At 38.7% G+C, this 13,778-nt stretch overlaps 1 protein-coding gene across 2 annotated transcripts in view; it reads right to left on the bottom strand.

The window, feature by feature from the left end:
• DUSP22 (dual specificity phosphatase 22) overlaps positions 1–13,778 on the bottom strand; it is an 89,774-nt gene that overhangs the window by 61,175 nt on the left and 14,821 nt on the right. The window lies entirely within an intron of this gene.

Below are 13,778 nucleotides of genomic sequence, written 5' to 3'. Positions count from 1 at the left end.
AGTCCTAGCCAGAGCAATAAGATAAGAAAAAGGAAAGAAAAAAAAAAGGCACCCAGGGCGCAGAAAAAGAAGTAAAATTATCTCTATTGAGAGATGACATGATCCTATATGTGGAAAATTCCAAAGGGTCTACAAGAAAGAATTGCTAATGGAGGAATTCAGAAAAGTTGTAGGGCACAAGGGTGACAAACAAGAATCAGCTGGGTTTCTATATACCAGCAATGAGAAATCTGAAAGGGAAATTAGGGGAACAATTCCATTTAAAATAACACCTAAGAAGATAAAATACTTACGAATAAATTTAACCCAGGATGTGAAGAATTTCTACAATGAAAATTATAAAACACTGCTGAAAGAGATTAAAGAAGACTTAAATACGTGGAAAGATGTTCCATATGAGACTAAAGGGGCACACCAGCCCAGGGGCAAGGACGAGAGGGCAGGAAGGGACAGGAAAGCTGGTAAGGTCGAGAAAGGAGAGTGTTGACATGTCATGGAGTTGGTAACCAAGTCACACAACAATATGTGTACTAATTGTTTAATGAGAAACTAGTTTGTACTGTAAACCTTGATCTCAAGTACAACAATTAAAAAAAAAAGGAAAAAAAGAAAGATGTTCTGTGTTCTAGAATTGGAAGACTTAATATAAGTCTTAGATAATAAAATGTCACTATTACCCAAAGTGACCTATAGATTCAACAAAATTCTGATCAAAATTCCAACAGCCTTCTTTACAAAAACAGAAAAACCAATCCTCAACTTTACATGGAAAAGCAAGAGGTCCCAAATAGCTAAAGCAATGTTGAAGGAGAAGAAAAAAGTAGGAGGATTTACACTTCCTGATTTTAAAACGTATCACACAGCTACAGTAATCAAAACAGCCTGGTACTGGTGTAACATTACACACGTAGATCAACTGAACAGAATTGAGAGTCCAGAAAAATACCCACATATCTATAGCCAACTGATTTTTGACAAGGGTTTTAAGCCCATTCGATGGGGAAAGAAGAGTCTCTTCAATAAATGGTGGTGTGAAAATTGGATTTCCACACACAGAAAAATGAAACAAGATTCATGTCTCATGTCACATGCAAAAACAGATTCAAAATTGATCAAGGACCTAAATATGCAAACTAAAACCATGAAATGCTAAGAAGGAAATGCAGAGGCAACGCCTTCAGGCCTAGCTTTTACAAAGGGATTATCTAACATAGTAACAAAAGCACAGACAGCAAAAGATAAATAAATATGACCTCATAAAAATTAAAAACATTTGTTCACCAAAACACTTTACCAAAAAGTGAAAGGACAAGCTACAGATTGGGACAGTATATTCAGAAACTATATATTCAAAAAGAATCTAATAACCAAAATATATATTAAACTTTGACAGCTTAACAACAAAAAGACAAATAACCCAAACATAAAATAGGCAAAGTACATTTTACCAAAGAGGACACTCAAACGGCCACCAAACAGATAAAAAGATGTTCAATGTCATTAGCCATCAGAGATACAAACCAAAACCACAATGAGATACCATTTCACTCCCACTAGGATGACTATTATGACAAAATTGGAAAACAACAAATGTTGGTAAGGATGTGGGGAAATTGGAACCCTTATCCATTGCTGGAGGGAAAGCAAAATGGTACAGCCATTCTGGAAAAGTTCCTCAAAAAACTGAAAATAGAACTATCATGAGCCAGCAATTCCACTCCTAGGTATATACCCAAAAGACTTAAAAGCAGAAACTTAAAAACAGAAACTTGTACACCAATGTTCACTGTAGCACTATTTACAATAGCCAAAGGGTGGAAACAACCTAAATGCCCCAAAACAGATGAATGGATAAACAAAATGTGGTACATACATACAATGGAATACTACTCAACCAGTAGAAGAAATGAAGACTTGACTGTTGTTGTTAGGTGCTGTCGAATTGGTCCCAACTAATAGTGACCCTATGTACGACAGAACAAAACACTGCCTGGTCCTGTGTAATCCTCACAATCACTGTTATGCTAAAGCCCACTGTTGCAGCCACTGTGTCAATCCATCTTATTGAGGGTCTTGCTCTTTTTCGCTGACCTTCTACTTTACCAAGCATGATGTCCATCTCCAGGGAATGGTCCCTCCTGATAACACATCCAAAGTATATGAAACAAAGTCTTGCCATCCTTGCTTCTAAGGAGCATTCTGGCTGTACTTCTTCCAAGACAGACTTGTTCGTTCTTCTGGCAGTCCATATTCTTCACCAACACCATAATTTAAAGGAATCAATTCTTCTTTGGTCTTCCATATTCACTGTCCAGCTTTCCCATGCACATGAGGCAAATGAAAACACCATAAATTGGGTCAGGTGCAAGTAAGTCCTTAAAGTGACATCTTTGCTTTTTAACACTCTAAAAAGGTCTTTTGCAGCTTACTACATATTACAATATGGATGGAGCTTGAAGACATTATATGCAGTGAAAAAAGTCAATCACAAACGGACAAATATTGTATGACCTCACTTTTATTAAAAGACATTAACAGACAAATGTAGAGGGACCAAAGTTTACTAATGATTATCAGGGGTTGGAGGGAAGGCTGTGTTCTCTAGAGGAATAAAACTAGTGAAGCGTATATATGTATATACATATATATATATATATAGAGAGAGAGAGAGAGAGAGAAAGAGAGAAAGAGGGAGAGAGGGGGGAGAGACAGAGGGATTTAATTTAAGGAAATGGCTCATACAGGTGTGGAGGCTGGCAAATCCCAAATCCGTGGGTCAGGCATCAGGCTGGAGGCTTCTTCTGACAGATGTGGTTGCAAGGGCTGATGAACTCAAAATCAGCAGGTCAGACAGTAGGCTGCTGGTTCACGGGGCTGCAGGAGCTGGCGAATCCCAAAATCTGCAGTTCAGGTGGCAGGCTGCTGGCTCACATCCCAAGAACCGGAGGTCAGACGATGATGAGTCAGTTTCAGGATCAAGGCAAAGACAGTTTTGCCAGAACATCCATATGTATTGGATGCAGGCCACACCCCCTAAGAAACTCCTCTTACATCAGATCACAAAATGGAGTATAACTACATAATACTGAGAATCATGGCCTAGCGAAGTTGACGCATAACATTAACCATCACAGTCCACCCCTCGCCAGTTTGGTACTATGCATACCCCTTAAACCATACACAATCTCTAAAGGAAGACAATTATAAAGTTATACTTGCTCCTAATGTGATAAAACTAACATGCATACAACGAAAAAAGCACTAGCCTTGTTTACATCTTATATTTAATAACTAATGGGATAAGAGAGGGAAGCAAACAAAAATAGATAGACAGATGCTTGCATGGAGCTGTTTCTTCTCGTTTTGAGTTGTGCCACAACAGTTACACGAAGGTACTGAAAGCTTTACTCCATCCACATCTGAGTGTCTTCCAATCTGACGGGCTCATCTTCTGGCACGATATCATACAATATTCCACTGCTATCCATAAGGTTTTCAATGGCTCATTTTTTCAGAAGTAGATTTCCAGGTCCGTCTTCACAGTCTGTCTTAGTCTGGAAGCTCTGCTGAAACCTGTCCACTATGGGTGACCCTGCTGGTATTTGAAGTACCACTGTTACAGCTTCCAGCATCATAGCAACACACAAGCCACCAAAGTACAACAAGCTGACAGATGGGTGATGGGTGAGCAAAAAAGAGGAACCCTCAACAAGATGGACTGACACAGTGGCTGCAGCAATGAGCTCAAACATATCAACAATTGTGAGGATGGCGCAGGAATGGGCAGTGTTTTGTTTTGTTGTACATGGGGTCACTATGAGTTGGAACCAACTCAACGACATCCGACTATATATACATGTGTATATATATATACATATATGTGTATATACATATATGGAGCTCTGGTAGCAGAGTGGTTAAGTGCTATGGCTGCTAACCAAAAGGTCGGCAGTTCAAATCCACCAGCCTCTCCTTGGAAACCCTATGGGGCAGTTCTACTCTGTCCTATAAGGTTGCTATGAGTTGGAATCAATTCGATGGCAATGGGTATATATGTATATGTACGTATACATGTATATATACGTACATATACACACACATATACATGCGTGTGTATATATACACGTAAATATACACGTACACACACGTACACAAATACGCACACACATGTATAATAAAACAAGGAAGAAATACTCATAACATTACATTCCTCGTTTCTGAAACTGATCATAACTGGTGTTTAGAACTACCTTCTTCCATCACCCATTCCATAGTCCCTTTGCCCTCAGTAAGCACCTCAGCTGGTCAAGGTTCTCTGCATGGTGGGGTGACCCAAACCTTCTTTCCTGAAGGGTCTGGCTGTTAGTGGTCATGTTGGAATTGGGTTGCTGTAGTTTGTCATAGGCTTTAATCAGGGCATGGTAGTACTAACAGACACCCTAAGGGATCTCCAGCATTCCAGACGTACTCTTCTTCACCTCCACTATATAATATCAATCCGATTTCCCCTTGGTATTCAGACTCAATCACACCAGCTAATATGGTAACTCCCTTCTTTGCCGGTTGATCCAGAGGCATAAGGAGTCCAAAGTGGCCAGGTGGCATTCTTAACTTCCAGTTCAATGGAATCACTGATGTGTCTCCAGGTGGGAGAATTCCTCCCTTTGGAACTAAGACCTCTAGAACCTCAGAGCATAGAGTCATGGGGGCAGGAAGCAAAAATTTTGTGAGTGGGCCACTGGGGTAATACTGAGTGGTGCCACTCCCATTTCTACCCCCTCATTCCTACACCCATGAATCCTGGCTATGGGAGAAATAGCGTCAAATAGTGGATGCTGGTTTAGGGCACATAGAGCCTCCTGAAAAACACTGTCCCAGCCCTACAAAGTACTGCCACCTAGGTGGTGCTGTAATCGTGTCTTCAGAAGGCCATTCCATCATTCTATCAAGCCAGCTGCTTCAGGATGATGGGGAACATGGTAAGACCAGTGAATTCCATGAGCATGGGCCCGTTATTGCATTTCGTTTGCTGTGAAGTGAGTCCCTTGACCGGAAGCAATGCTGTGTGCGCTATCATGACAGTGGATAAGACACCCTGAAAGTCTGATTATTTCCTTTTCCCCAATGAACATTCACTCTCATAAAAAGCTAAAAATCCCTTTGGGGAAGACTGGGAGAAAAACTAACAGTATAAATTTCTGGCAGTGCAGTGGGGTCCTTCATCAAGGTGACCTGGCCTCCCCTTCATTCAACAGTTGTGGGTCTGAAACTCGTTCAAGTCTGTAACTTATTGAGGGGCTGTGACTCTCTATTCTGGTGATTCGAGCTAAACTGCTGTTCACTTAACCTAAAATTACTCTGCTTGTACGGATCAAGAAATTTTTAATAGAGTTCTGATCTGTTTCACTCCTAGAGACACCAAGACTAAGTAGCCAATGCCAAAATCCATACAAGTCAGACTGTTCTGATTACTGCTTTGACTCCACTGCCTATTACAATAACTATGCCCACCTTGTCTTTGCTGATTGAGTACTGTGTCACTTGGCCTCTACCACCATGAGGTACAATCACCCCCTTGTAGTCTTAATTCAGTCAGGGCAGTTCCTACTGTCAAATCTGATTTACATAAAATAGCAATCACAGCAGTCTTCAAGGATGCTGGCGCTCCCTTCACAAATTTGTTCCTCACCACTGTGGTAAAAAGTGTGTTCTCTGGGCATTCCATGTGTGGGTCTGTGGGTCTAACCTGATAAATCCACTCTAACATGCCAATTTCCCTAAGCCTCTGGATATACCAAGGCAGGTGTGGTACTTCAACTTGATTTAGTGTAGGCCATCACATAATCCATGGTTCAGTGACCCAACCAAAAAACTATTAGATCCTTTCCTAACCTCTTGAACTGAAACACTGAATGAAGTATCTGTGCTTATAAGCCCATATTATTAAGACAGACTGATTCTTCTTTACATTCCTCGTGCCATTATCCTACACCCTTAATAGACATTCCCACACACATTCCCCAGGTTTCTGTTTTTACATATTAGAAAAGTCAAACAGTTCTTTTGGAGTGTAGTGTACCTCCTCCTGGGTCACACTCTGAACTTACCGTTTGGGGCCCGCTGGGACTTAAGTCTAGTTATAGGTCTAGAAGTTAAAATGGGTGGTGGGGAAGTGTTTCAAGAACATTCAACATTGTCTTGTAAGGCATCTGCCTCAGGCTATACCCCAGGCAATGACTCAGACAAAGGCTCTTTAGACATAGCTGTGTTAATATAATCAGATGGGGGTGAAGGGACTGATGGTTTTACTGAGGAGGGTGGCTTAGTAGACAAAGATGGAGTAATCTCTTCAGATGGGAGTGAAAGGGCTGGTTCTGTTGGCAGGAATGACTCTATGGAATTTAGGGGCTCAGTGTCCCCAGCTTCCTGATTATCTGCCCATATGTCCCTAACCCAAGTTTCAGGATCCCACTTTTTCCCAATCAATGCCCTCACTTTAACTCCAGACTCCACTCAAGGTTAGGAATTCAGTTGGCGTTGTAATTTAGCCACTCTTAAGATTCTGGGTTTGTTTTTTGGCAATATCAGCTCTGTTACTTCAAGAAATAAGGCTTTCTTTCAAGGTAAAAATGGAAACTTTTAAGTCATTTATGCGGCATTTGATCTTTGACTCTGAAGCCCTCAGCTCATCTCTTTCTTTCACCACTTTGTCTAGCAAAAGTAGGACCAACCAATCAGCTTCCTTATACTTCTCATTATGACAAAATTGTAGAAAGGTATCAAACATGCAATCACCCAGAGCACTGCCTCTCACTAATACCTGATCTATCGGTGGTGAAATTTTGCGTATTTCTACTGCCATCTTGTACCATGGATCAGCAGTGCCCTCTTTACTACTGGGAGCAGAGTCATCAACATCTTTAAGATTAACCCAACTTGAGAACCAATTTAGAAAACTCATCCTTACAATTTTGTTTCTCTAGAACCACTTCTTGGTACCAAATATCTTAGGCTGAGTACTCTAGAGAAGCAAAACCAATGAAGCATATATAAATATATATATATATATATATATATACATATCTATATACCTATAGATACATATATACGAGAGAGAGAGGGACAGGAGGCAGCTGCAGGATCCAAAGGAGCAAAAGCCTGCAAGCCTTGCCAGGAAGTCCACCTACATTAGACGCAGGCCATACCTCCAAGAAAACTCCCTTTCAACTGACTGGCTACTCACAGCAGATCGCATCATGGAGGTGATCACATTATATTAGATGTCATCATGGAAGTGATTACATGATTATACAACTGCCAAACTACATCATAACTGTCAAACCACTGAGAATCATGGCCCAGCCAAGTTGACACACAACCTTAATGATCACAACCACATTAGATCACAAAATGGAGGATGACTACATCATTACATAACTGCCAAGTTGTATCATTACATAACTGCCAACCACTGAGAATCACGACTTAGCCAAGCTGACACATAACATTAACCATCACAGCTAGTGTTACTCCTGCCGCTCACCTCAGCACTCATTACCGTCAGACGTACGTTGTTAATGTGCAAAATAGCTGGATAGATTTTTTACTACTGTCGTAAACATGAAATGTCATACAGTAAGACAGTCAATAAGTGAGAACTAGGTGTAGCTCTACAATAATAATTGATTTCGATACACTCTTAATAATGGACAGAACACCTAGACAAAGAATAATAAAGAAATAGACGATTTAACCAATACTCTAAACCAACTAGACCTAACAGGGGTGTGTGTGTGTGTGTGTGTGTGTCTTTGTGTGTGTGTGTGTGTGTGTGTGTAGTGTGTGTGTCTGTGTCTGTGTGTGTGTGTGTTTATAATATATAAAACATTCTACCCAACAATAGCACAATACACAATCTTCTCCAGTGCACATGGATCATTCTCCAGGAAAGACCATACGCTAGATCACAAAACAAGTCTCAATACATTTAAAAAGACCGAAATCATACAAAGTATGATTTTCAACATGCAAGTATGTTAAAAAGCAAAGATGTCACCTTGAAGACTAAGGTGCGCCTGACCCAAACCATGGTGTTTTCAATCGCTCCATATGCATGTGAAAGCTGTATAATGAATAAGGAAGACGGAAGAACTGATGCCTTTGAATTGTGGCGCTGGTGAAGAACGTTGACTATACCATGGACTGCCAAAAAAATGAACAAATCTGTCTTGAAGTACAACCAGAATGCTCCTTCGAAGCAAGGATGGGCAACTACGTCTCACATACTTTGGGCATGTTATCAGAAGGGATCAGTCCCTGGAGAAGGACATCATGCTTGGTAAACTACAGGGTCAGCGAAAAAGAGAAAGATCGTCAACGAGACGGATTGACACAGTGGCTGCAACAATGGGCTCAAGCATAACAACAATTGTGAGGATGATGCAGGACCAAGCAGTGTTTCGTTCTGTCATACATATGGTTGCTATGAGTTAGAATTGACTCGATGGCACCTAACAACAACATCATCTCTGACCACAATAGTTTAAAACTAGAAATCAATAGCAGATGGAAAATTGGCAACTACACAAATATGTGGATATTAAACAACACATTTTCAAATAACCAATGGGTCAAAGAAGAAATCAGAAAGGAAATCATAATATATTAGAAACAAAAAGGAAAGCATAATATACGGAAACTTATGGGACGCAGTGAAGGCGCTGCTCAGAGGGAGATTTAGAGCAGCAAACGCCTATATTAAAAAAGAAGAAAGCTCTCAAATTAACAACCTAACTTTGAAACTTGAGGAACTAGAAAAATAAGAGCAAACAAACACAAAGTTACCAGAAGGAAAAAAATAACAAAGACAAAAGTAGATACAAATGAAATAGAGAATAGAAAAATAATAATCAACAGGTTGTTTGAAAAGATCAGTAAAACCAACAATCTTTAGCTAGACAAAGGAAAAAAGAGAGAGAGAAAAAAGATGCAAATATCAGAAATGAAAGTGGAGACATTCCTACCAACTCTACAGAAATAAAAAGGATTGTAGGATATTACTACGAACAAATCAAATAACCTAGATGAAATGGACAAATTATAAAAACACAAAATCGACATAAATTGTCCCAAGAAGAAACAGAAAATCTCAACAAATCTATAACAAATGAAGAGATTAAACCAATAATTAAAAACCTCCCAACAAAGAAAAGCCCTGGACCAGATGGCTTCACTGGGGAATTATATCAAACATTAAAAGAAGAATTGACACCAATCCTTCTTAAACTTTTGCAAAAATTAGAAGAGGAAGAACACTACCTAACTCATTCTACGAGACCAGTATTACCCTGGAACCAAAGCCAGACAAAGACATTTTACTAAGAAAACTACATACCAATATGCTTTATGAATACAGATGCAAAAACCCTCAACATACTATGGGCAAACTGAATCCAATAGAATATTAAAAGTATCATATACTATGATAAGTAAGATTTATCCCAGCAATGTAATGGTGGTTCAACATAAGAAATTCAATCAATGTACCATCACATTAATAGAACAAAGAGGAACCATATGATCATCTCAAATAATGCAGAAAAGGTATCTGACAAAGGCCAACACCCTTTCATGATAAAAATGCTCAACAATCTAGGAATAGAAGGGAAATTCCTCAGCCTTTCAAAGAGTACTTGTGAAAAACCCGCAGTCAGCATCATACTCAATAGTGAAAGACTCAAAGTTTTCTCCCTAAGATGAGGAACAAGACAGGATACCCGCTTTTACCACTGCTATTCAAAATGTGCTGGAAGTTCTAGCCAGAGCAAACAGGCAAAATAAAGAAAAAAAAAGGTATCCAAATTGGAAAAGAAAAAGCAAAACTATCTCTATTTACAGAAGACATGATCCTATATACAGAAAATCCCAAATAATTTATAAGAAAGCTGCAAGAGTTTATAACTGAATTCAGCAAAGGTGCAAGGTACATGATCAACATGCAAAAATCAGTTGTGTTTCTATATATCAGCAATGAGCAATCTCAAAATGAATTTAAGAAAGCAATTCCTTTACAAAAGCATCTGAAAGAATAAAATATCTAGGAATAAATTTAACCAGGGAGGTGTAAGACTTGTTCACTGAAAAATGACAGAAGATTGCTGAAAAAAGAACTAAATAAATGGAAAGACATTCCAAATTCATGGACTGGAAGATGTAAATATTGTTAAGATGACAAGACTACCCAAAGCTATATACAGATTCAATGCAATCCTTATCAAAATTCCAACAATCTTTTTTGCATAAATGGAAAAGATGATTCTCAAATTTATATGAAATTTAAGAGGCCCAGAGTAAGCAAAGCAATCTTGAAAAAGAACAAAGTAGTTGGACTCACAGGCTCAGATTTCAAAACATACTACAGATAAAGAAATAAAAGGTATCCAAATTAGAAAAGAAAAAGCAGAACTATCTCTGTTTACAGAAGACATGATCCTATATATAGTAATAAAAACAGGCTGGTACCAGTACAGTAAAACCTGTGAAAGCCAGAACCTGCGTAAGGCAGAAACCTGTCTGTCTTAGTTATCTAGTGCTGCTATAACAGAAATACCTCAAGTGGATGGCTTTAACAAACAGAAATTTATTCTCTCACAGTCTAGGAGGCTAGAAGTGTGAATTCAGAGTGCCACCTCCAGGGGAAGTCTTTCTCTCTCTGTTGACTCTGGGGGAAGATCCTTGTCATCAATCTTCCCCTGGTCTAGGAGCTTCTCAGCTCAGGGACCTCGAGTTCAAAGGATGCATTCTGCTCCTGCCACTTCTTTCTTGCTCTATTCTCTGTTTTATATCTCAAAAGAGATTGACTCAAAATACAACCTAATCCTGTAAACTGAGTTCTGCCTCATTAACATCATAGAGATTAGGATTTACAACACATAGGATAATTACATCAGACCACAAACTGGAGGACAATCACACAATACTGGGAATCATGGCCTAACCAAGTTGACACACATTTTGGGGGGACACAATTAAATCCATAACACTGTCAGAGGAGGAAAACTCAAATATTTTCCACTAAAACAAACTTGCCAGACCTGGAAACACAAGGCAGTCATGTCGAGTTCTGGCTCTCACAGGTTTCACTGTATACAGATAAGCATACAGACTAATGGAATAGAATTGAGAGTCTAGAGATAAACGTATACATCTATAGTCAACTGATTTTTTGACGAGTGCCCAGTCCATGCAATGGAGAAAGAAAACTCTCTTCAATAAATGGCGCTGGTACAACTGGATATCCACATGCAAAAAAAATGAAGTTGGACCCATACTTCACACCACATAAAAAAATTAACTCAAAATGGATGACCTGAATATAAGAATTAAAACCACAAAACTCTTAGAAGAAAACGTAGGAGTAATGGTTTGATACCTAGTTTCTGACAATGGATACCGTATGACACCAAAAGCTCAAGCAACAAAAGAAAAAATCGGTAAGCTTGACTTTCAAAATTAAAAACTTTTGTGCATCAAAGGAATTTATCAAGAAATTGAAGAGGCAACCCACAGAATGGGAGAAAATATTTAGTAACAACATATCTGATAATAGTTTAATACCCAGAATAAAGAATTCCTACAACTCAACAACAAAAAGACAACAACCCAATTAAAAAATGGGCAAAGGACTTGAACAGACATCTTTCCAAAGAAGACATACAAATGGGCAATAAGCATATGAAAAGATGTTCAATGTTACTATTCATTAAAAACCCCATTGCCATCGAGTCGATTCCAACTCATAGTGACCCTACAGGGCAGAGCAGAACTGCCCCATAGGGTTTCCAAGGAGAGGCTGGTGGATTCGAAATGCCGACCTTCGGTTTGCAGCCCAGCTCTTAACCACTGTGCCACCAGAGAAATGTAAATCAAAACCACAGTGAGATACCACTTCACATACACCAGGATAGCTAATATCAGAAAAATGAAAAAAATAACAAATGCTGGCGAGGATGTGAAGAAATTGAAATCCTCAACCCTTCATTGCTGGTGAGAACGTAAAGTGGTGCAGCTTGTAGAAAATGGTTCAGCAATTCCTCAAAACATTAAACATAGAATTACTATATGACCCAGCAATTCCATTCCTAGGTATATACCCAAAAGAATTGATATCAGGGACTCAAACAGGTACAAGCTTCATTGCAGCATTATTCACAACAGCCAAAAGGTAGGAACAACCCAATGTCAACCTATTGATGAATGTGTAAACAAAATGTGGTATATCAATACAATGGAATATTAGTCAACCGTAAAGAGAAATTAAATTCTGATACACTCTATGACACGGATGAACCTTGAAAACATTGCTCAGCAAAATAAGTCAGACACAAAAGGACAAATATTGTGTGGCCCCATTTACATAAATGAAATACTTACAATAGGCAAACGCATAGAAACCAGTTTGTCAGTGGCTGGAGGAAGGGCGAAATGGAGAGTTAAGGTTTAAGGGGTACAGAGTTTGTGTTTGGGGTGATGAAAAATATTTGAAAATGGATAGTAGTGTGGTTGCACAAAATGGTGTATTCACTTTAAAATGGTAAAGATAGCAAATGTTTTGTGTTACATATTTTACCACAATTTTAAAAAAGGAAATCATTTTATGTGTTTTTATTTACTATATCTTGGAAATGTCATGATAAAAGAAAAAAGGAAAGGTGTAAAGTCAGGAATACAGCAGTAACTGTGTCCACTTCTGTGAAGAGAGAGCTGGGATCAGGGCACAGAAGGGGAAGGAGACTTGGATTCCTGTTTGTACTTTCCTATATAGCTTAAATTTTGTAATCATATGCAGGAATTACTTCCATTTACATATTTTTAAAGCCAAAAGGGATTATTTGGGGGAAAAGATTATAACCCATTTTTGCTCTTCTTCTTTATACTTCTACGATCTTCTCTACTGAAGATAAACTAAAATATTTTACATTATTTTTTTAATAAAATAAACCCAAAGTATGAGATTAGATCCCCTCAGAGCATTACTGTTTTAGAACCTGAATCCACCCTCTAGAACCAGTTCCAGTACTGTCTTCCACTCCCTGCTTGCTGTCTAAAGCAGATCATGGTCTCTTCCCATATCATTCTTTTTTTCTATGTGTGTGTGTGTTTTGAGTCAATCTTTTTTTTGTTTTAATTGTACTTTAGATGAAGGTTTACAGAACAAATAATTCTCATTAAACAGTTAGTACACATATTGTTTTACGACAATGGTTAACAACCCCATGACACATCAACACTGTCCCTTCTCACCCTTGGGTTCCCCACTGACATAAAAACCCTCAACAAAATTCTAGCCAATAGAATTCAGCAATATATCAAAAAAATAATTCACCGTGATCAAGTGGGATTTATACCAGGTATGCATGGATGCTTCTACATTAGAAAAACCATGTAATCAATTCACATTAATAAAACTAAAGACAAGAACCACATGTTCTTATCAATCGATGCAGAAAAGGCATTTGACAAAGTCCAACACCCATTCATGATAAAAACTCTCAACAATATAGGAATAGAAGGGAAATTCCTCAACATAATTAAGGGCATTTACACAAAGTCAACAGCCAACATCATCCGAAATAGAGAGTCTGAAAGCATTTCCCTTGAGAATAGGAACCATACAAAGATGGCCTTTATCACCACTCTTATTCAACATTGTGCTGGAGGTCCTAGCCAGAGCAATTAGGCTAGAAAAAGAAATAAAGGGCATCCTAATTGGTAGGGAA

This window comes from Trichechus manatus, unplaced genomic scaffold, assembly GCF_000243295.1.
Source record: "Trichechus manatus latirostris isolate Lorelei unplaced genomic scaffold, TriManLat1.0 scaffold00198, whole genome shotgun sequence".
NCBI classification, from domain to species: Eukaryota; Metazoa; Chordata; class Mammalia; order Sirenia; family Trichechidae; genus Trichechus; species Trichechus manatus.
The sequence above is the reverse complement of the archived record's forward strand: the minus strand, read 5'-3'. Positions and strand labels throughout refer to the sequence as shown.